We start from the raw sequence: 22,746 nt of genomic DNA on the forward strand, positions 1-22,746 counted from the left end.
TTCCAGTATTTTCCTATCTCTACTGCAGATCCTACAATACCACTGGTGAGCCTCATTTATGTCCCCATTTCCCACGCCACTACATTCGCCCCAATGAAAGAAACTACAACACCCATCTCACCATACCCCAGAACTAACGATCCTACGGCATGTCACACACTTCTCACTCATGGCAAAAACAGAAATCATATAAACTGATTTAAGTACTGACTAATACGTAAACAAAGGACCCTAGAAACTATTCAGGCCGATATAAATAAATTGAAAGAGTAATGAATAAAAAAACTGGTGATTATATATAAGTTTAAGTCACTGTTTACTTACGATGCGCGGGCGTGAAATTAAGCCTAAAATGTGTGCTATAGGCGCGAGAAGGAAAATAAACTTCTTACCCCGTTTAATCTTATTTAACACTTCACTAACACTTCCACTAATATAACAACACTTATAATATATACCAACTGGAAACTTTTACCTATAAGTTTAGTTCACTGCTTACTTACGTTTCCTTAAAAAAAAAGAAAAAAAGTGACAAGTTCCACATCCACGAGGATCTCCTCAACACGGATCTATGGAACGAAAAACTAATCTAAATTAATCTCTATAGGGCTGAGGAGTAGGGAAAACTATGGAGATGACACTAGGTTGGGGTGGATAGTGGGAAGATAGATGCTGGGAAACATAGAATGTGGAGAGGGTTCAGAGTGTCCGTAGGGTAGTGGCAACAAGAGCAAAGGGATGGGGATGGATGGAGAGGGATTGAGAGAGAGAGAAGCCTTGATGTGGGGTGGGATAGATGGGAAAGAGTGAAAGATGGCAGTAGGGATAAATGTCTGGGCGAATCTGTTTGGGACAGGGGGATGATTGAAATTACGTTGGGATAGGTGTGTAGGCGCAGGGACGGTGGGATACCTTTGTAAATATCTGGCAGCATAAGGGGGTTGGTGATCAGAAGGGAGACAGTGAGTTACTGGAACCTAGTTTGTGGACAGGACAGTAGTGGCGGAGATATTCGATGTGGTTGAGATGAGGTGGAAATTTTATGAGAGGCAGAGGATCCATGTGGAAAGGGAGATGGAGTGCATGGCGTTCAAGGGTTTTAGGGAACTTATAGCATCTTGGTGTGGTACAGCAGAGAGTCAGGGTTTTGTAGATGAGGAGAAAAATTGAGAGGTGTAATCACATGTTTGGCCTATTAGCAGTTGGAGTAGCTTTAGTCAACTGTGGGCTCCTTGTTGGATGACTGGTAGATGGGGCTTCCATGTTAGTTGCTCGTCAGTGGGTATCCCAAGATATTTTACTGTATTATTTAACTGGCTAAATCAAATAAACACCATCCAAACAGGTTCTGAAGGCCCAGCGCTACCAATCAACTACCCTGTCACCCTCAGCCCTCAGGCGTCACCAGATGCGGATACAGAGGGGCATGTGCACAGCGCACTGCTTTCTCACCTGTTGTCAGTTTTCGTGACCAGTGCAGCTACTTCTTAATCAAGTAGCTCCTGAATTGGCCTCACAAGGTCTGAGTTCACCCCACGTGCCAACTGCATATGGCAGACCCCGACAGTGACCCACCCAAGTCTTAGCCAAGCCCGACACCACTTGACTTCAGTGATCTGGCGGGACCTGGTGTTAGCAAACCGGCAACGCCATTGGCCTAGTTAACTGGACATGACAGTCGTAAATGGTAAGATAGATGTCATGGAAGGTGTGGGCGACTCGTTCTATAATTATTGCCTAGGATTTGGAGGTGGGGGCTTATCGTGAGGAGCCATTTGTTACACCAGAAAATAAGCTGATTGAGGTGGTTTGGAGGGATCATTGGGATTTCTCGAATATAGGGTAGAAGGCGAGGAAAACTATATCATCAGGATTCTGAAGGAGGTGGGGGTGGTTTGGGCATATCAGCACTGTAGAGGAGATAAAGTAGAGGATGGAGCTTGGGGCGCTCCTCCAAGGGGATGTTACGGGAATTGTTAATAGTGTCGAAGGATGAGCTAATCGATAGAAAGATTACAGTAAGGTAGACATAGCTAAATGGAAGTGTGTAGGTCTAGAGTTTTAAAAGGAGACCAGAAATTGCTCAATAGCCGTAGGCTTTCTCTAGGTCGATAGAGACAAAAATAGCGCATTTATGGGCATAGGGCTGATGGAAGTTATGTTACTAACATCGTACATTTCATGTAGGGATCATGAGATTAAGGTAAGTGAGATTAGGGCATATACAGAGGTTCACAGATGATCGTTTTCCCCCTGCTCAATACGCGAATGGATAGGACAGAAATTCGCCTCGCCTAATATTCGTAAGAAAGTACTCTCCACCACTCACTGTACAGTGGATTGTACAAGTTGTGCCTTGAATGTGTAATTCGTGGCACGTCTTGTTTCCTGCCCCTCCCAGACTGCCACATTGACGAGAGGTAGATGATCCATGTGTGGTACGGTAAACGGAAGGGGAAAGTGAGACGGCGCACGACATTCGAGCTAGCGCTTGCATAGGTTTGGCGACGTTTGTGGCGCTGCTGACGCCGCTGTGAGACTCTATGGAACACCAGTGGTCGGGACCAGACAGTCTTGGATTGACCAGCGGCCGAGCCGGACGGACCTCAAAATTCCGAGCGGCGGCGAGTGGCGGACTGGATTCCCCGTGGCCGCAGGGTCTTGCGACAGTAACGGCTGTTCCTGATGCAGTGTGTGCTGCAAGCAGGGCCGTCCGTGTAGTCTGGTGGTTGCCTGTGCGGCAGTGGACAGTCAAGGACAGGGAGCCTTCTCCAAACTGGTACGCCAAGAAATTGTCTCCGGGACATGACTAACAGCACGGGGTGTAGCCACTGTGCGGACGCGAACAACCCAGCAGGACAGTCGGTATCTTTCCCTGGACGACTTGACGGCGATTCCAGTGGAGACTAGCTTCCGTATTACAGGAGGAGCACTCACTGGGTACTTCAGTAGCTGACAGAAATATATTTGTTCGGCTAAGCGATGCTACCCAGTGTAAAGAGTGCAAGCTAATATGGAAGGTATTGGATGATCGGTAATACTACACATGGAATGTCCATAGGCAAAGTGAAGCGTGTTATTGTTGTTGTGTGGTGGCGTTTTTACGTGTGTGCCTTTCTCTAAAGACGACAGCCAAGTTCCTTTTACTATTATATGTGCCCTGTCTGTTCTTTCAGACATTTCAGAAAGAACAGGCACCACACTGTCATCATTCCACGGCTGTATATACACGTGATGAAAATAAATACTGGCGTCAGTCGCATGAGGGCAATGGAACAATTCAGTGGCAACTGGTGAAAATTTTTGCCGGACCGGGACTCGAATCTGAATTTCCAGCTTTTAGCGAGCACTACCTTAACTGATTCGGCTACCCTAGCACACTTCCCGCCCCACACAAATTCTCAAATTGTCACATATTACTCTCATAGCACCGCTTGACCATTTCCCTCCTTGCTTGCAACATCTCGCATGATTCCCGCAAGAGGTCAGACCTAGGGTGCATCAACACTGAAGATATCGTGAAATGCTGTTAAGGCATAGATTTTATTACTATATGTAGGGTGTTTTTCTTGCGGACTCGGCGTTGATAGCATTTCATGATATGTTCAAAGTGGATACACACTAGTTTTGAGCTTTTGCGAACAATGAGGAAAATGGACGGTACGGGGAGGGGCGACCTCTACGGAAGTAATCTGTGACAAATTGGGTATTTGGGTTGGAGAGGAAGTGTGTTCGGATAGTCGAAGTCGTTAAGGCGACAGCTCGCATAGAGTAAGAAATTTTCACTTGTCGCCATTGAATTATATGAGTGATCATGCAGCTGACGTCAGTAATTCTCTTTCGTCATGCATATTGATTTTGTTGTTTATATGTAGTGAGTTTGACTGATTTTGTTCATGCCATTTTACTGACAATTATCACCTTATTTTATCCTGTGAGAGTGCTCTTTTTTGTACGCCGTGTTGTACAGGAAACTGTACTATAATTTTGCGTCGTTAGTATCGTAGATGGCTGTTAGTAGCTTGCCTTAGTGGCTGGTTAGTGGCGGGAGTCGTCGTAGATCTGTATTTAGTTCAGTGCTACTGTGAGTATCTTAATTAAAAGAGAAAGTTGTCTGCTGTTCGGTGGTCCTGCTGTTACTTGTGGGAGTTAAATGTGTTATTTTTCTGCCTGTGGCGAGAAGCCACATATTCTAAACTATTGTTGGCCGATTCGATCTGCTCGCGCGATGTCAACCCGAATTTTGTTTTCATTGTGCGAAAGGTATTTTATGTTGCATATCTCTCGTTGAGTCCTGCTTCCAAGAACCGTTTGGGGCTGTAAAGTTTGTTATCATTTGTTGCCAAGAAGAACATTTTACGTTTAAGAAATTCTTTGTAAAACCGAGTCCGAACCTGCACAACCCCTAGCTCAAACCTTACTCCACCCAAATCGTACCCTCCAAAGGGCTAAAATGGTATTGAAAAACCACAGTCACCAAGTTAACGTGGGTTGTGCTCCAAAACATCGTATCTCAGCGTGTCGCCTCTTGGCGCCCCTGTCGCCGGGGCTTCATATAAATGACGGCCGCGCTTTCGGCTGAATTGTTGCCGTCTCTACGGATAGCTGGAAAAAGTAGCGGCCAGGCAAGAGGAGAAAAAGCAGAAAAATACGATATTCGCCGATCCTTTCAGTGCTGAGAAAGAGATAAATGTCTTAATTTATGGGTGGAATTAATATTTCTTCTAACGGTTCTCTTCCAGCACGCAGAAAAAGTATAATGCGGAAGGGGGAAGAGGAAGGAAGTTATCAGTTTGATGTATGGGCGAGGCGTTCGATAAGAGGTGTCGTGCGACCGCGGGCGGCGGGGGCGGACCACCTGAGGGGGAGCTTGGTTCGGTGGATATTCTGAGGGAGAGTGGGAGACGGGGTGGTGTGTCCATCGTGCTGAAAGGGAGCCGGTGGGCTGATGGTGGAGTTCCCGAAGCTAGGTTGGACTGGTCGCAGCGACCCAAGCGTACAACTGTTGTCTGCAACTTATTATGGTCATGGTACTTTGTCGGAAATCAAAAACATGTATCGAGTGTAACTTATAATTAGACACGTGATTATTAAGTGCTGAGCCTTGTGTTCTGTTTGTTGTAAATCTACACTTACATATGCGCCCCGTAACCCTCTGTATGGTGCGTGGCGGTGGTTACATCTTACCGAAAGGGGTATATAATCAACATAGAGAGGCTATCTAAGCGCTACGACGCTCCGGGTAGAAGCAACAGTCGATACTGCCGCCATATTTCCTAACGTCAGGTGCACCGAACATATGAATTGGGTGGATAGAACAGATGCTGGAAAATCATATGTTTCTTGTGATCGAAATAGTCTTGTTCATTACAAATCACGACCAGCATATGTTCAGCGTACAAGTAAAAGAATTTTGAAATTTTAATAAGAAAGAAGAACTTTCTTTGACGATTGTTAGGCACAGATCGACCTTTTTTAATGGGTTAGATACGTTAATGTTTTTTTCTCAATTTTCACAGGAATCTCATTACTGTATTCTAATAAAAATGTTGTTGAAACATTACTTCAGTTGGAGCTTGCGTTACTTGTACAAAAATAAATCAGTGGAAGACGGAAGAAAACAAATTGCCAAAACGTACATGAAGTTAATATTCCTTAAGGGACTCCTATATCGTAATTCGGCCGAAAAACATTTTAATGACAAATAACTGTAGACAAAACTTACGTAGTGTAGTAGCTAACAGAACATGTTAATTTATTTATACTACAAACACAATTTTATTTCTTTAATATTTAGTCCTATTAGCTTGACAACAGACGCATTAGACTATCAGCAGAGATTTCTTATTCGACACATTCCACAACGCATTATAATATGATATAGATTGATTTTGTCCATAATGAAATAGTTCTTGAAAGTCTGTGACTGTAATAACAATGATTTTTCTTACTATTCAGTAACATTTGCTTTTATGCAGAGACTGTAGCAGGCCAACGCCAGATTTGTTTCATGTTGCAGGATGATAACTATTGCTACTATTTACACAAATGTAAGAATATTGCACCAAGAAAATTGAGACCAGGGTTGCTGGCAGGTGCTCTTTTCCGAGAAACAAAAATCCTATTGCGATATGATAAAAAAAATTATAGTCCTTTTTTCCATTATAGCTGGTGAAAGCCATAAAAAAAGGTAACTCATAAAAAAATTTATCCTACATATCTCGAACTCTCCTCAAAAGTAACGGTAAATGAGCTTTCGAATCACGTCTTAAAATGTTTATTTACGTCTCCTATCGTTTGATTCCCCAATAAAAACCAATTACCTGTGTAAATATACCTCTCTCATAAATACTTAAGACTGCAGTTCTAGCGTGAAACAAGCGAATCACTATTTGTGTTGGAGGTATAATAAACATATGTTAAAGTTACTAACAAATTCACCAGTATCTGCAGGGAAAGATATTTCGGTAATTATAAATATGCCCGTGTTTACATTACACTAAAGTCACCAAAATAATACAGCAGATCGCACATCGCAAACATCACGGCTGAGACGCCACAGTCAACGAAAAATGCACTACATAATGAGAATTATTTCCTGAAACGCTCCATGCTTATAATAAAGAAAAATCGTGCCTGCTAATAACAAAGTTATTGTACAACAAACAAAACTATATGACCCCGTTCTGCAGATGACAAGCATCACCCAACATGACACTGAAAAACCGGCCGCGGTGGTCTAGCGGTTCTGGCGCTGCAGTCCGGAACCGCGGGACTGCTACGGTCGCAGGTTCGAATCCTGCCTCGGGCATGGGTGTGTGTGTTGTCCTTAGGTTAGTTAGGTTTAAGTAGTTCTAAGTTCTAGGGGACTTATGACCTAAGATGTTGAGTCCCATAGTGCTCAGAGCCATTTGAACCATTTTTTGACACTGAAAAAATATTGTGGCTAAGTTTCTTGTTGGTTTCAAATGCAAAGACGCCTTTGACAGCCTGTATCTCAGGAGGAATGGTCAGCCGTCGGGGTTATGACAGGAAAGATCTTTCGAAGCAAAAAGGTTTGGTAAACATGGAAGCTTGAATGAATACCTTAAGAGCTATGAGCGCTTGTTCAGTGGAAGAGATGTGTTTCACAATAGGAAAGATGAAATTCCCTCACCAAATAAGAAGTAAATATTCCAGAATTAGAATCGAGAACTACTGCAAACGGGAGTAACTTAGACATCCTCGGTGCAGCGAAGCAGCTTAAACCACATAATAAATGCAAGTCTTCCGATCCAGGCAGCATGCCAATTAAGTTTCTTTCAGAGTATGCCGATAGAAAAACCACTACTAACCAATCCGCCCTCTCTACGAAAAATCGTTACGAAAAAACTTTAAATTTGCACAGGTCAGACCAATACTCAAGAAAGGAAACAGGAATGTTCAGCAGAATTGCAGACCCATACCATTAACGTCGATTTCCAGTAGGATTATGGAATATATTATGTGTTCGAATGTCATGAATTACCTAGAAGGTAAAGGTCTATTGACACATAGTCAGTATAGACTCGGAAAATATCGTTCTTGTGAAACACAGTTAGGTCTTAACCCGTATGAAGTACGGGTTATTGTCAGGTAGTCTCAAATTGATTCCATATTTCTAGATTTCCAGGAGACTTTTGACAACGTAACTCACAAGAGACCTCTAAACAAACTGCGTGCCGATGGAGTATCGCTTCAGTCGTGTGACCGAATTCATCATTTCCTGTCACAGAGGTGACAGTATGTAGTAATCAACGGAAACATCATCGAGTAAAGCAGAAAAGATATCCGGCGTTCCCAAAGGAAGTGTTATACACCCTCTGCTATTTGTAATCTATATAAACGATTTAGGAGGCAATCTGAGCAGCCCTCTTAGATCGTTTTCAGACTATGCTGTTATTTACTTTCGAGTTAAGTCATCAGAAGATCGAAACCAATTGCGAAATACTTAGAAACGATACCTGTATGACGCGAAAAGTGGGAATTGTCTCTATACAAGGAAAAGTATGAGGTCATCCAAACGAGTAGCAAAAGAAATCCGTTAAATTTCGGTTAGACGTCAAAACGCACACTTTTAAAGGCTGTCAATTCGTCTAAACGTCTAGAAATTACAATGACGAACAACTTAAAATGGAACGATCACGTAGATAATGATGCGGGAAAGGCAAAACAAAGAGTGCGTTTTATTGCGAAACAGAAGATGCAACATGCTTACTAAAGAGAATGCCTACACTGCGTTTGTTCGTCCTCTGCTAGAGTACTGACATCTAGTATGGGATCCTTACCTGATGGAACTGACGGAGGTCATCGAAAAAGTCGACAGAACAGCAGCTCGTTTTGTATTTTGGTGAAATGGGGGAGACAGTGTCACGGGTAGTACAAGCGAGGTGGGGTGGTAATCATTAAACCAATGGCATTTTGCATTGTGGCGAGATCTTTTCACAAAATTTCAATCACCAACTTTTCCCTTTTACTGCAAACATAAAGACAAATGACTGTCGTAAAACAATATGAGAAATCAGAGCTCGTACAGAACAATTTAAGTGTTCATTTATGCACGCGCTGTTAGAGACTGGAACGGTAGAGTAGTGGCTTGAAGGTTGTTCGAAAAACACTCTACTAGGCACTTTGGTGTGAATTGCAGAGTAGTGTAGATGTAGATTCAGATGAACAAGTGCTCATAGCTCCTACGATGTGCATATTAGAACCCATTTTTCTCACAGCTTTTTCTTCTGCGAATGCTCGTTCCTCTCATATCCCTGAATATTGACCATTCCTCCAACGACACCCTCTACAGTTCGTTAATCGTACCACAATCGTGATATTGTTGCTGCTTTTCGCAGCATCAGCACTTTTTGCACAATTTTTTCAACGCCAACATCTTCTGCAGAATTTTCTTTTACCTTCCTCACTTTGAATTCAGACCCTATTTTCTCGTTCATCATACGTATTCATAATATGGCCCTGCGTTTTGAAAGTTAAAGATATTAAGTTATTTTACTGACCACAAGTGGGCTGTTACGGTAAACAGCTGTTTTGAAAATTTGCTACGTTTAGACTTTTTTAGGTAGATTGTTGTAAAGCGTCACTTATCCGAAAGTTGCTATCCATGTGACATCTTTCATCCTGATAACATCCTGAGAATAATTCACACCGTGCATCGAGGCACTCCTAAGAACTTCCATGCTGTTGAGGTTATGCATACTTTCTAGCTGCTACAGGACATATGCCCTCTTTGGCAGCAGTAATCCTAAAAGCGTATGTGCTAAATCCCCTGGTCGTCCCTCTCTTTACATAATTTAAGTTCCCAGAAAGAGAAGAAAGATATTCGGAAACGTTCTTATGCTTCTAGCGATTTATTTCCTTTGGTATACTTGGTGTTTACACATCATGTATTCACTGTCATTCAAAAAACACTGCACTGATTTAAAAAGGAAAATATGCTCATGAAAAAATATTATACGTAGACGGACTGGTTAACATGGGGAGCGCTAGCTGAAGTTCTTAGACCATCAACAATTGGGACTCTCTTTTTGCAGCTGGAAAATATGCGGTACCAGTATGGGAGGCATCTAGCCACTCCAAACAAGTAGACATCGCATTAAATGAGACTGTCAGGACTGTCACCGGATGCCTGAGGTCTACACCCGTCCACAAAATCTATCCATTCGCAACCATTACAGCACTACCACCAAATATGAGACACAAATCGGCCAGTGAAACAGAGAGGAAAAAGCAGCAATCCTAGTAATAGCACTTAATATAGCTCCACCTCATCTCAAGTCAAGGAGGAACTTTACAAATGATTTAAATGGCTCCGAGCACTATGGGACTTAACATCTGAGGTCATCAGTCCCCTAGAACTTAGAACTACTTAAACCTAACTAACCTAAGGACATCACACACATCCATGCAGAAGGCAGGATTCGAACCAGCGAACGTAGTGGAGGAACTTTATCCAACAGACAGTACCGTTAGAAGACCGACCTGAGACCTGCCTCCTATCTGTGTGTTTGGACATTTTGCAAACCATAAAAGCCGGCTGGAGTGGCCGAGCGGTTCTAGGCGCTACAGTCTGGAACCGCGCGACCGCTACGGTCGCAAGTTCGAATTCTGCCTCGGGCATGGATGTGCGTGTTGTCCTTAGGTTAGTTAGGTTTAAGTAGTTTTAAGTTCTACGCGACTGATGACCTCAGAAGTTAAATCGCATAGTGCTCAGAGCCATTTTTTTGATGATGATGATGAAATGATGAGGGCAGAAAAAATCCTCAACCTGGCTGGGAACCCGGGACCCAGTGATCCAGAGGCAGCAGCGCTAGCCACTAGACCACGACCTACGGACGAGGCCAGTGTGAATGTCGAGAAACATTGACTACTCAGCATCTGCTCATATGCCCACGAATGGAGTTTGTTTGCACGGCGAAAGATCTATTTCTCTGCAACGACAAAGCCATTGAAAGGGCAGATTTTGGAAAGAAGAGAGTTTAGAATTTCTCTTCCGGGCACAGCAAGTATAGTAAGTATCTATGCTTTCACCAGATGTGGAAAAACGTGCCGCAGTACATCCTCAAGGAATATTTTGACACTTGACATATAGCGTGGGAAAAAACGAGCACTGTTGACACACCATCGTGAATAATAAAACAAAGAAAAAATATGCAAGAGAAACTGGATGAAAACCTAATAAAAGCTTTGAGTAAATCAATACCAAAAAAATCAAATGAAACAAAATCTCCATTATTTACGTGAACAAATTCAAAAACTTAAATTTGTGTCAAGAGAGACTAGTTGAGTCTGTCGCTTCTGACCATGACAGCCACGCTCGTACTTAGCAGGGCGCCTGTCCCGGGACCACCCCAGCAGTAGAAGCAGTTTGAGGTTCAGTACGTTAAACACGGACGCGAAGTTAACTTGTGCGTCTTGCACCTTATGAAGCTCTTCTGGTCGTTTAATTCTTCGTCTATTGATCATGACCGGGCCAAATATCTCACGAAATAAGCGTCAAACGAAAAAACTACAAAGAACGAAACTCGTCTATCTTGAAGGGGGAAACCAGATGGCGCTATGGTTCGCCCGCTAGATACCGCTGCCAAAGGTGAAACGGATATCAACTGCGTTTTTTTAAGTAGGAACTCCCATTTTTCATTACATATTCGTGTAGTATGTAAATAAGTATGAATGTTTTAGTGGAACCACTTTTTTCACTTTGTGATAGATTGCGCTCTAATAGTCACAAACATATGGCTCACAATTTTTGACGAACAGTTGGTAACAGGTAGGTTTTTTAAATTAAATACACAACGTAGGTACGTTTCAACATTTTATTTCGGTTGTTCCAATATGATACATGTACATGTGAACTTATCATTTCTGAGAACGCATGCTGTTACAGCGTGATTACCTGTAAATACCACATTAATGCAATAAATGCTCAAAATGATGTCAGTCAACCTCAATGGTCTGGCCTTGTAACATTAACCAAAACAAGCCTTGCTGTGCTGGTACTGCGAACGGCTGAAAGCAAGGGAAAACTAAAGCCGTAATTTTTCCCGAGGACATGCAGCTTTACTGTATGAAGCAGTGGTTGGGAAAGGAGTGAGACAGGGTTGTAGCCTCTCCCCGATGTTATTCAAATGGCTCTGAGCACTATGGGACTCAACATCTTAGGTCATAAGTCCCCTAGAACTTAGAACTACTTAAACCTAACTAACCTAAGGACATCACACACATCCATGCCCGAGGCAGGATTCGAACCTGCGACCGCAGCAGTCCCGCGGTTCCGGACTGCAGCGCCAGAACCGCTAGACCACCGCGGCCGGCCCCGATGTTATTCAATCTGTATATTGAGCAAGCAGTAAAGGAAAGAAAAATTCGGAGTAGCATTAAAATTCATGGAGAAAAAGTAAAAACTTTGAGGTTCGCCGATGACATTGTAATTCTATCAGAGACAGCATAGGACTTGCGAGAGCAGTTGAATGGAATGGACAGTGTCTTGAAAGGAGGATATAAGATGAACATCAACAAAAGCAAAACGAGGATAATGGAATGTCGTCAAATTAAATCGGGTGATGCTGAGGGAATTAGATTAGGAAATGAGACACTTAAAGTAGTAAAGGAGTTTTGCTATTTAGGGAGTAAAATAACTGATGATGGTCGAAGTAGAGAGGATATAAAATGTAGACTGGCAATGGCAAGGAAAGCGTTTCTGAAGAAGAGAAATTTGTTAACATCGAGTATAGATTGAAGTGTCAGGAAGTCGTTTATGAAAGTATTTGTATGGAGTGTAGCCATGTATGGAAGTGAAACATGGACGATAACTAGTGTGGACAAGAAGAGAATAGAAGCTTTCGAAATGTGGTGCTACAGAATAATGCTGAAGATAAGGTGGGTAGATCACGTAACTAATGAGGAAGTATTGAATAGGATTGGGGAGAAGTGAAGTTTGTGGCACAACTTGACTAGAAGAAGGGATCGGTTGGTAGGACATGTTTTGAGGCATCAAGGGATCACAAATTTAGCATTGGAGGGCAGCGTGGAGGGTAAAAATCGTAGAGGGAGACCAAGAGATGAATACACTAAGCAGATTCAGAAGGATGTAGGTTGCAGTAGGTACTGGGAGATGAAGAAGCTTGCACAGGATAGAGTAGCATGGAGAGCTGCATGAAACCAGTCTCAGGACTGAAGACCGCAACAACAACAACAACCTCAATGGCTCAAATGGCTCTGAGCACTATGGGACATAACTTCTGAGGTCATCAGTACAACCTCAGTGCATTTGGCAATACGTGTAACGATATTCCTTTCAACAGCGAGTAGTTCGCCTTCCGTAATGTTTGCACATGCATTGACAATGCGCTGACGCATGTTGTCAGGCGTTGTCGGTGAATCACGATGGCAAATATCCTTCAACTTTCGCCACAGAAAGAAATCCGGGGACGTCAGACCCGGTGAACGTGCGGGCCATGGTATGGTGCTTCGACGACCAATCCACCTGTCATGAAATATGCTTTTCAATACCGCTCAACCGCACGCGAGCTAAGTGCCGGACATCCATCATGTTGGAAGTACATCGCCATTCTGTCATGCAATGAAACATCTTGTAGTAACATTTGTAGAACATTACGAAGAAAATCAGCATACATTGCGCCATTTAGATTGCCATCGGTAAAATGGGGGCCAATTATCCTTCCAACCAATAATGCCGCACCATACATTATCCCGCCAAAGGTCGCTGATGTTCCACTTGTCGCAGCCATAGTGGATTTTCCGTTGCTCAATAGTGCATATTATGCCGGTTTACGTTACAGCTGTTGGTCAATGACGCTTCGTCGCTAAATAGAAGGCGTGCAAAAAATCTGTCATTCTCCCGTAATTTCTCTTGTGCCCAGTGGCAGACGTTCAAAGTCGTCGCCATGCAATTCCTGGTGCATAGAAATGTGGTACGGGTGCAATCGATGTTGATGTAGCATTCTCAACACCGATGTTTTTGAGATTCCCGATTCTCGCGCAGTTTGTCTGCTACTGATGTGCGGATTAGCCGCGACAGCAGCTAAAACACCTACTTGGGCATCATCATTTGTTGCAGGTCGTGGTTGACGTTTCATATGTGGCTGAACACTTCCTGTTTCCTTAAATAACGTAACTATCCGGCGAACAGTCCGGACACTTGTATGATGTCTAGGATACCGAGCAGCATACATAGCACACGCCCGTTGGGCATTTTGATCACAATAGCCGTACATCAACACGACATCGACCTTTTCCGCAATTGTTAAACGGTCCATTTTAACACGGGTAAAGTATTACGAAGCAAATACCGTCCGCACTGGCGGAATGTTACGTGATACCACGTACTTACACGTTTGTGACTATTACAGCGCCATCTATGACTAAGCGAAAAAAGTGGTCCAACTAAAACTTTCATATTTCTTTACGTACTACACGAATATGCAATAAAAATGGGGGTTCATATTTAAGAAACACGCGGTTGATATCCGTTTGACCTATGGCACCGCCATCTAGCGGGCCAACCATAGCGCAATCAGGTTTCCTCCTCCAAGTTAGACGAGTTTGGTTTTTTGTAGTTTTTTTGTTTGATTCTTATTTCGTGAGATATATTTAGCCCGGTCACTACCAATGGACCACCATATATATATATATATATATATATATATATATATATATATATATATATATACTCTCAAGGTGCCGAAATCGAAAATGAACGCTGAGTGAATTCATTACATTGTTAACCATTTTAATGCGGACTATACTCAGGGCAACTGATCTGTTCTAAGAAGCAGCATTTGTAACGTTTCAGTCACAAGTTATGAAAAGCACCAGCTAAATTGTGTTTAGCAGTGTGGTGTGAAGCGCAGAACACTCCAAGCACTACAAACTGATAACAGAACTGCTTAACCAAGTGCCCTGGAATTCTGGACGTAGTAGCGAACAACAATAATGGTAACCATTTAGAAACAAAACATGCACCTCTTGTGTCTGTTGACGTAGAACACTTATTTTGCCGGAGGCGGTGGCCGAGCGGTTCTAGGCGCTTCAGTCCGGAACCGTACGACTGCTACGGTCGCAGGTTCGAATCCTGCCTCGGGCATGGATGTGTGTGATGTCCTTAGGTTAGTTAGGTTTAAGTAGTTCTAAGTTCTAGGGGACTGATGACCACAGCAGTTGAGTCCCATAGTGCTCAGAGCCCTTTGAACCATTTTTTGAACACTTATTTTCTATTTGAAAATATTTGCTATGTGATGGAAATAACATGGCATGCTGAACTGGGAGACAGCAGTTTTTTGATGGGGAATTGGCATCTTTAAGTTCAGAAACTATAAATAAATATTTTATGAGACAGCGTTAACAGTTGCAGCATGTCGTTTGTCCGTTTACAATCCCAACGATCCCATTATGAAAGCATATCTGCATATGCATACGGCAAAGCCTGGTCCGATTAGAGTAATATAAGAAAGTTATTCCTTCAGCGTCTGAATGAATAAAAAGTGTCACAAATTAGATGTGTATTACTTAATGACACGGTGCGGTATTTAGTTGAATGGTACAGTGTTTATATCTAATAATTTTAAAGTTGCATACATAAGTTTAGATGCTTTCCCAAATGACTCTTCTGTTACAAGAAAGGCTGAAGAACTATCACGTAAACGCAGCTCCAAGATGAAATTTGTGTCTACATTCTTCCCTGACAACAGCAATCAGAAAAGCAGAGAAAGAAGCTTACCCAAATACCCTGGAATTCTGGACGTGGCAGCGAACAACAATAATGGTAACCATTTAGAAACAAAATACCCACCTCTTGTATCTGTTGACGTAGAACGCTTGTTTTCTATATGAAAATATTTGCTGTGTGATCGAAATAACATGGCACGCTGAACGTTAGTTGTTCCAACAATTTCATGAACGCTTTACTGTGATAACTCAATGTATTTCATTTGATTTTCCATTGCTGGAATGAATTATTTTGAGAGGCTTATATACAAATTCTCCCCCTTCTAAATTTCAGAACTGCGGATTAGTAGCTACCTAGCACCTTATTCGCCTAAAATTAGTACCATTCTTGCACCTTTTTGTCATATTTTCCTCCCTAACGATTGTTCGTCTGCTTTAACGTCACACTCGGGGCGTGTAGGTTTCATGTCTGAGAACAAATGTATGTCTGGTTTGGCCTCTATTCGCAACAGTATGCAACGAGAGGGATTTGGCTGAAAACACAGTTACATAAATAGTCAAATAAACTACTAGCGGATCACCACTTGTGTGAACGCCTCAATCAAAGTACTGGCTATGGTTCAAATGGCTCTGAGCACTATGGTACTTAACATCTGTGATCATCAGTCCCCTAGAACTTAGAACTACTTAAACCTAACTAACCTAAGGACATCACACACATCCATGCCCGAGGCAGGATTCGAACCTGCGACCGTAGCGGTCACGCGGTTCCAGACTGAAGCGCCTAGAACCGCACGGCCACACAGGCCGGCAATCAAAGTACTCTATGTGATCAAAAGTATCCGGACACCAGGCTGAAAATGACTTCCAAGTTCGTGCCGCCCTCCATTGGTAATGCTGGAGTTCAGTATGGTGCTGGCCCGCCCTTAGCCTTGATGACAGCTTCCACTCTCGCAGGCGTACGTTCAAGCAGGTGCTGGAAGGTTTCTTGAGGAAGGGCAGCCCATTCTTCACGGAGTGCTGCACTGAGGAGAGGTATCGATGTCGGTCAGTGAGGCCTGGCACGAAGTCGGCGTCCCAAAACATCCCAAAAGTGTCCTTTAGGATCCAGGTCAGGACTCTGTGCAGGCCAGGGATGTGATTGTCTTGTAACCACTCCGCTACAGGTCGCATCACGAACAGGTGCTCGATCGTGTTGAAAGATGCAATCGCCATCTCCGAATTGCTCTTCAGCAGTGGGAAGCAAGAAGGTGCTTAAACCACCAATGTATCCCTGTGCTGTGATAGTGTCACGCAAAAAAGAAGGGTGCAAGCCCCCTCCACGAAAACCACGACCACACCATAACATCACCGCCTCCGAATTTTACTGATGGCACTAAACACGCTGGCAGATGACGTGCACAGGGCGTTCGCCATACTCACAACCAGCCATCGGATCGCCACATTGTGTACCGTGATTCGTCACTACGCAAAACATTTTCCACTGTTCAATCGTCCATTGCTTACGCTCCTTACACCAATCAAGGCATCGTTGACATTTACCGGCGTGATGTGTGGCCTATGAGCAGCCGCTCGACCATAAAATCCAAGTTTTCTCAACTCCCGCCTATCTGTCATAGTACTTGCAGTGCCCCCTGATGCAATTTTGGATTCCTGTGTCATAGTCTGGATAGATGCCTGCCTATTACACATTACGATCCTCTTCTACTGTCGGCGGTCTCTGTCAGTCAGCAGACGAGGTCAGCCTGTACGCTTTTGTGCTGTAGTAGTCCCTTCACGTTGCCACTTCACTATCACAGCGGAAACAGGGGACGTAGGGGTGTTTAGGAGTGTGGAAATCTCGCGTGTAGACGTATGACACAAGTGACACCCAATCACATGACCACGTTGGAAGTCCATGAGTTCCGCGGAGCGCCCCATTCTGCTCTCTCACGATGTCTGATGACTACTGAGGTCGCTGATATGGTGTACATGGCAGTAGGTGGCAGCACAATGCACCTAATATGAAAAACGTACGTTTCGGGGGTGTCCGGATACTTTTGATCACATAGTGTAGGTGATAAGTTAATCCGTCTACTTTTAAATTCTCTTATTAAATTCTCTTATTAAATTATCTGCAAATATTAACCTAGTAGGGCAGTAGTACTAGCTTTAGGAAGTTTAACAATTTGTTGAGAACAATACACCTCTCTCTTTTACAGAAATGGCTCTGAGCACTATGGGACTTAACATCTATGGTCATCAGTCCCCTAGAACTTAGAACTACTTAAACCTAACTAACCTAAGGACAGTACACAACACCCAGTCATCACGAAGCAGAGAAAATCCCTGACCCCGCCGGGAATCGAACCCGGGAACCCGGGCGTGGGAAGCGAGAACGCTACCGCACGACCACGAGCTGCGGACTCTTTTACAGAACTTGTACATTGAACTAGCAGTGAAGAAAAACCAAAGAAAATTTAAAAAGGCAACTAAAGTTCAGGGAGAAGTAAAAAGCTTTAAATCCTGCCAAAGATATTGTAATTTTGTCAGGGACGACAAAGAACTTGGAGGATTAGTTGAACAGAATAGATAGTAACACTATCAAAAAGTATTTCGTGCCAAGTACGACGTGGTCGTATGAATTCCTTGTTGAAACCCAACGGTGCGTCTGCATCTGCAGAGGACATTTTCAGGAGAGGTCCTAGGTAAAATCCCGTTTCCGAGTGCTTCCTCACAGGAGCGTGACGTCACCTATTTTGAAAATTCGAACATAGTTCGACACTCGGCTGCAGTCGTAAGCCAATATTATCTTCCCATGTTGGAAGACTGGTACACACGTTTTTCAACACTAGAGGCCAGATTACATTCGGTTTCACAACCTTCTCCTGCCGATTAAAATTATTGGCTTGTTTAGCAATCTCCGTGGGCGCTCTGTATTGCCTTTCTTAGCACTTTCTTAGCATATGCTTGTAGCAAATCGAATCCGGTGCTCTCCTGGCTGCACATCATCTTCTGCAACAACTAATTGTCCTATTTGTAATGAAATAAATCCTCGGGGTAATCTCCACAACACAAAGATATCATCCATATAATGGAACCGTATATTAGGTTTTATGTTGGCAGCTCCCAATGCCTGTTTTCCAAATTTTTCCATGAAGAAATTTGCTATCGCCAGGCTTAAGGATCTTCCCATAGCCACACCATTCTTCGGTTGGTAAAACTCATCGATACATTTGAAGTACATGCTTGTGAGGCGATATTTGAGGCGATTTAGCTGTTCCAGTTCCTCATTAAGCAGAACCATGGTAAACAGCAATGTTTCATCAAAACTATCATTTCCTGCATCTGAACCACCATGCCATTTAATTTACTGATACTGTGGGCTGAATACTTGGGTAGCCCACATGTGGCCGTAACAGTGATGTAAAGAATTTGGCAATCGAATAGGTGGGTGAACCAATGGCGCTTACTAAAGGGCTCAGCGGAATATTTTCTTTATGAATTTTCAGCAGTCCATGCAATCTCCCTGGTAGATCAAATGATATGAACAGACATTTCTTAGTACTCTGTTCGACTTTGAAGTTTTCGTCAACTGTTGAATGGATAGTACCTGAAGAGAGGTTCTAAGGTGGATATCAAGAACAATAACATGAGGGTGATTGAATGTACTTGAATTAAATCATGTAATGCTGAGGGAAATTGATCAGGAAACAAGAAATTACAAACAGTAAAAGACTTTTGTTACTGGAGCAACAAAACAACTGGCAACAGCCAAAGCAGAGAGGGTACTACTGTGTGTCGGTGTCCAACTTCAAGGTACCTGGTCAGAATCCTGAAAGTACAAAAAATTTCGACCACCGGCATATAGCCAGCAAGTTCCTGACCGCCATTTTCCTCAAATGCCCTGAATTAAATTCCTTATATCCCTACAGTGTGGCGCTGTTAATGGTGATCCAACCGTCAGGTGGGAAGTAGGCTATGTGTCGGCGCCATGTTTCACCCTCGCCCTTCTGTCATCATCATACAACACTCATATGAAACACATTATACATACTCTCATAACAGTCATATGCATTCAGCAATTAGAGACAACTATGACACATTGCTTGGAGTGGGACAATGGTGTGCGGAGCAAGGAAACAAAAAAATGTTCAAATGTGTGTGAAATCTTATGGGACTTAACTGCTAAGGTCATCAGTCCTAAGCTTACACACTACTTAACCTAAATTATCCGAAGGACAAACACACACACCCATGCCCGAGGGAGGACTCGAACGTCTGCCAAGACCAGCTGCACAGCAAGGAAACCCTTTTTTCCTCTTTTATTATATTATAATGGGCGAGTTAACAATCTGTAACACTTTCATTTTCAGCTCTTTCCCGTCTGCCAGCTTTGATGTCCTACCATTGTATCTTCTGCCCATAAAACAGAGAATTCTTCTGGCCTTTTGGCAGAGGCCCCTTTCGAGTTCTCCCGGCTTAAAACCTCGGTAGTATGTCATCCTTTGTCTAAATTAAGATGGTTGTTAGATCGTCGTTGGACATCATGAAGATGTACCCATAGAACAACAATCTTTCCTTTCTAATCGATATTGTTATTGGTTCTATCTTTCTCTACAGTTCCTCATTTGAGCTTAAACATAAATGCCCATTAATCCATCTGTTACATAAAATTTTCCTTAGTTTCCTGTGTTCTCTTTTGACTAATATATCGACTAGTCCCCGTCCAGTCATAGTGAAAGTCTCCGAACCATATAATCCTTCTGTTCTGACAACTATACCGTAGTGTCTTAACACGCCTCCAATCGTCAGCGACTTCTCATTATAGAAGTTTTTTGTCAGGTGAAACACACGGTGCAATTTGCAGATCCTAAGACTTATCTCTACCTGTCCTAGGCCTTTCTTTTGGATTTGTTCACCTATAAACTAAACTCCACCCGAATAGTCGTTTAAGGTCCTACGGTACTGACCGATCGCCGTGTCATGCTCAACCCACAGGCGTCACCGGATGCGGATGTGGAGGGGTACGTGGTCAGTACATCGCTCTCCTAGCCGTTGTCAGTTTTCGTGGCCGGGGCCGCTGCTTCCCCGTCAAGTAGTTCTTCGGCTGGCCTCACAAAGGCTGTATGAATCCCGCTTGCCAACTGCGCTCGGCAGATCTGGACGGTCACCCATCCAAGTGCCAGTCAAGACCGACAGTGCTTAACTTCAGTGGTTTGACGGGATCCAATCTTACCACTGCGGCAAAGCCGTAGGCTATTTGTTCATCTAGATATCTAAATTTCCTGGCCCGCATCTCGTGGTCGTGCGGTAGCGTTCTCGCTTCCCACGCCCTGGTTCCCGGGTTCGATTCCCAGCGGGGTAAGGGATTTTCTCTGCCTCGTGATGGCTGGGTGTTGTGTGCTGTCCTTAGGTTAGTTAGGTTTAAGTAGTTCTAAGTTCTAGGGGACTGATGACCATAGATGTTAAGTCCCATAGTGCTCAGAGCCATTTGAACCATTTTTTGAAATTTCTTGATACTATTAATCTTCACTTGGCTTAAGATGACCGGTTCTGGTCCGTCACTGATCTCGAAGGAGATCTATAATCCCGCTTTCTCAGCTATCTGTCACCTTGTGGGGCGGCGGGTGGAATTAATTTTGTTATATAATATTTGGTTTGTAATGTAGAAAAGATGCATTTCCCGGCCGATTAACCATATGTGGGGCGGCGGGTGGCATTAATTGTTATATAAAATGTTCCTATTATTTATTTAATGCTGTGGTTTGCCGTTCTCAACACTGGCTCTCTAACTACAATATTGGCAACCAGAAAGTAATTAGCAAAACGTGAAGCCTGTAATTAGAATTCCTAGTGCCCACTTCATCTGAGAAATACATTTATAGCTACAGCTTATAGCTCTGAGGAATTAGGAGATTGTCTGGGATTCATAATCAAAAACGATTCTCTCTAAAATGTTCACTATATTCTGAAAGTCACAGACCAAAAAGGATCCACACAATCCAACTACCAGAGCAGTTCTGAGTCTAATGCGCTGATGCAACTATAACTGTTCAAATTAAATGTTGAAGTGAATGCTCGCCATAATTTGATGATAATGTTCATCAAACGCCACGCTAAATAATGGTAGAATGTCTGTCCTGCGGCGTCACGTGAAAATACGACATATGCAAACTGAAGATAGATCATTAAAGTCATCCCGGAATTAACAGTTCACTCGAAAACGATTTCATGGTTACGCGTATCCCGAGTAACTTATTACGGCATCCGAGGCTGTTTATATCAACGATACCGACGCGACGCGACTGCCGGCACAGATGGTGCGCTAATCAGCATCTGGAGAGAACTGGGGCCTTGCTTCCTCTCGCAGCGTTCTTATATATAAAGCCGCGGTGCGGACGGCTAAGGGAACGCCTGATCAATTCCGTTCTCCCGACTAGCCGCTAGGCTAGTAATGCAGCACTTCAAGTTGTTGAATAAATCATCACTTCCTTTGCTGATGGCCGATGAAGCTCACAATTTAAATGTGCAATTAGCACACAGGTAAGTAATCATAATAAAAGTCTGACGTGGCTAAGTCAAACATTTTGGGCGAGAGAATTAATTTAATTACACTACACGCAGATGAGCTCTGAACTTGCCCTTTGGAGATACGCTATCGCTATAGTTTTATAGTTATTCAATTGAAACTTCTCACATCTTTATGATTATAGCGGATCTCCCTTCTACTTAAACTTAAACATCCTAGCCTTATTTATTCGCCTACTTAATCTATCTTGCTTCGTTAATTTCTAAGACAAAAACCAGAAAATCATGAATTTCAACAAAAATTGTAATTTGTGAGATCCAGAATACTGTTTCTACTAAATTACTATGAAAAAGGAATATAAATACAAATTTTTAAGTCTCTAGCTCTTTTCTGTTGCGCCAATGATTTTTACAGAAAAACGTCCAAATTTCGAACATGGTTAAAGTTATTGAACTGACATTCAACACATATTGATTTAGTATTACTCCTGACATGCTAGAACCGTTTCAGGTTATTTACTTGATTTTTAAAGTATTGCGCAACATTTATGACGTCAGAGCTAGTTACAGCGGACTAGGCTGGCACACAATGGAAAGACTGATGAGAATTTTATAAGGCGTGAGTAGGCTGCTTCCCTACAACCTGATCAGTCTTTGTGATTGCTGAGTTAACATCGTTGGTGAACATGGTTGCTCAGCTGATAAGACCAAGAAGCAATGAACGCCCCTTTCTCTTTGGGCCCTAGTCTGAACCGCCACCATTTATTAACTGAAAACACTGGTGAACTCCACCACTGACACGGCAGGTGTTTCCTAAGAAACGCAAACAGTTCGTATACACGTTGAACTCGAAAGTAACACCCGTTGAAGAGCCAGTATATAACACCCCCCCCCCCCACCTGCTTCCAGGGATTTGCGAAATTACAGGTTGACAATGACCGTGAATTATGATTTTTGACCCGCGTCGGGATAAGGCATCTGAATCCAAGGTAAATAATGATTATTCCGCGGGAAACAGGAGAC

Source organism: Schistocerca nitens, chromosome 9, assembly GCF_023898315.1.
Source record: "Schistocerca nitens isolate TAMUIC-IGC-003100 chromosome 9, iqSchNite1.1, whole genome shotgun sequence".
Classification (NCBI taxonomy): domain Eukaryota; kingdom Metazoa; phylum Arthropoda; class Insecta; order Orthoptera; family Acrididae; genus Schistocerca; species Schistocerca nitens.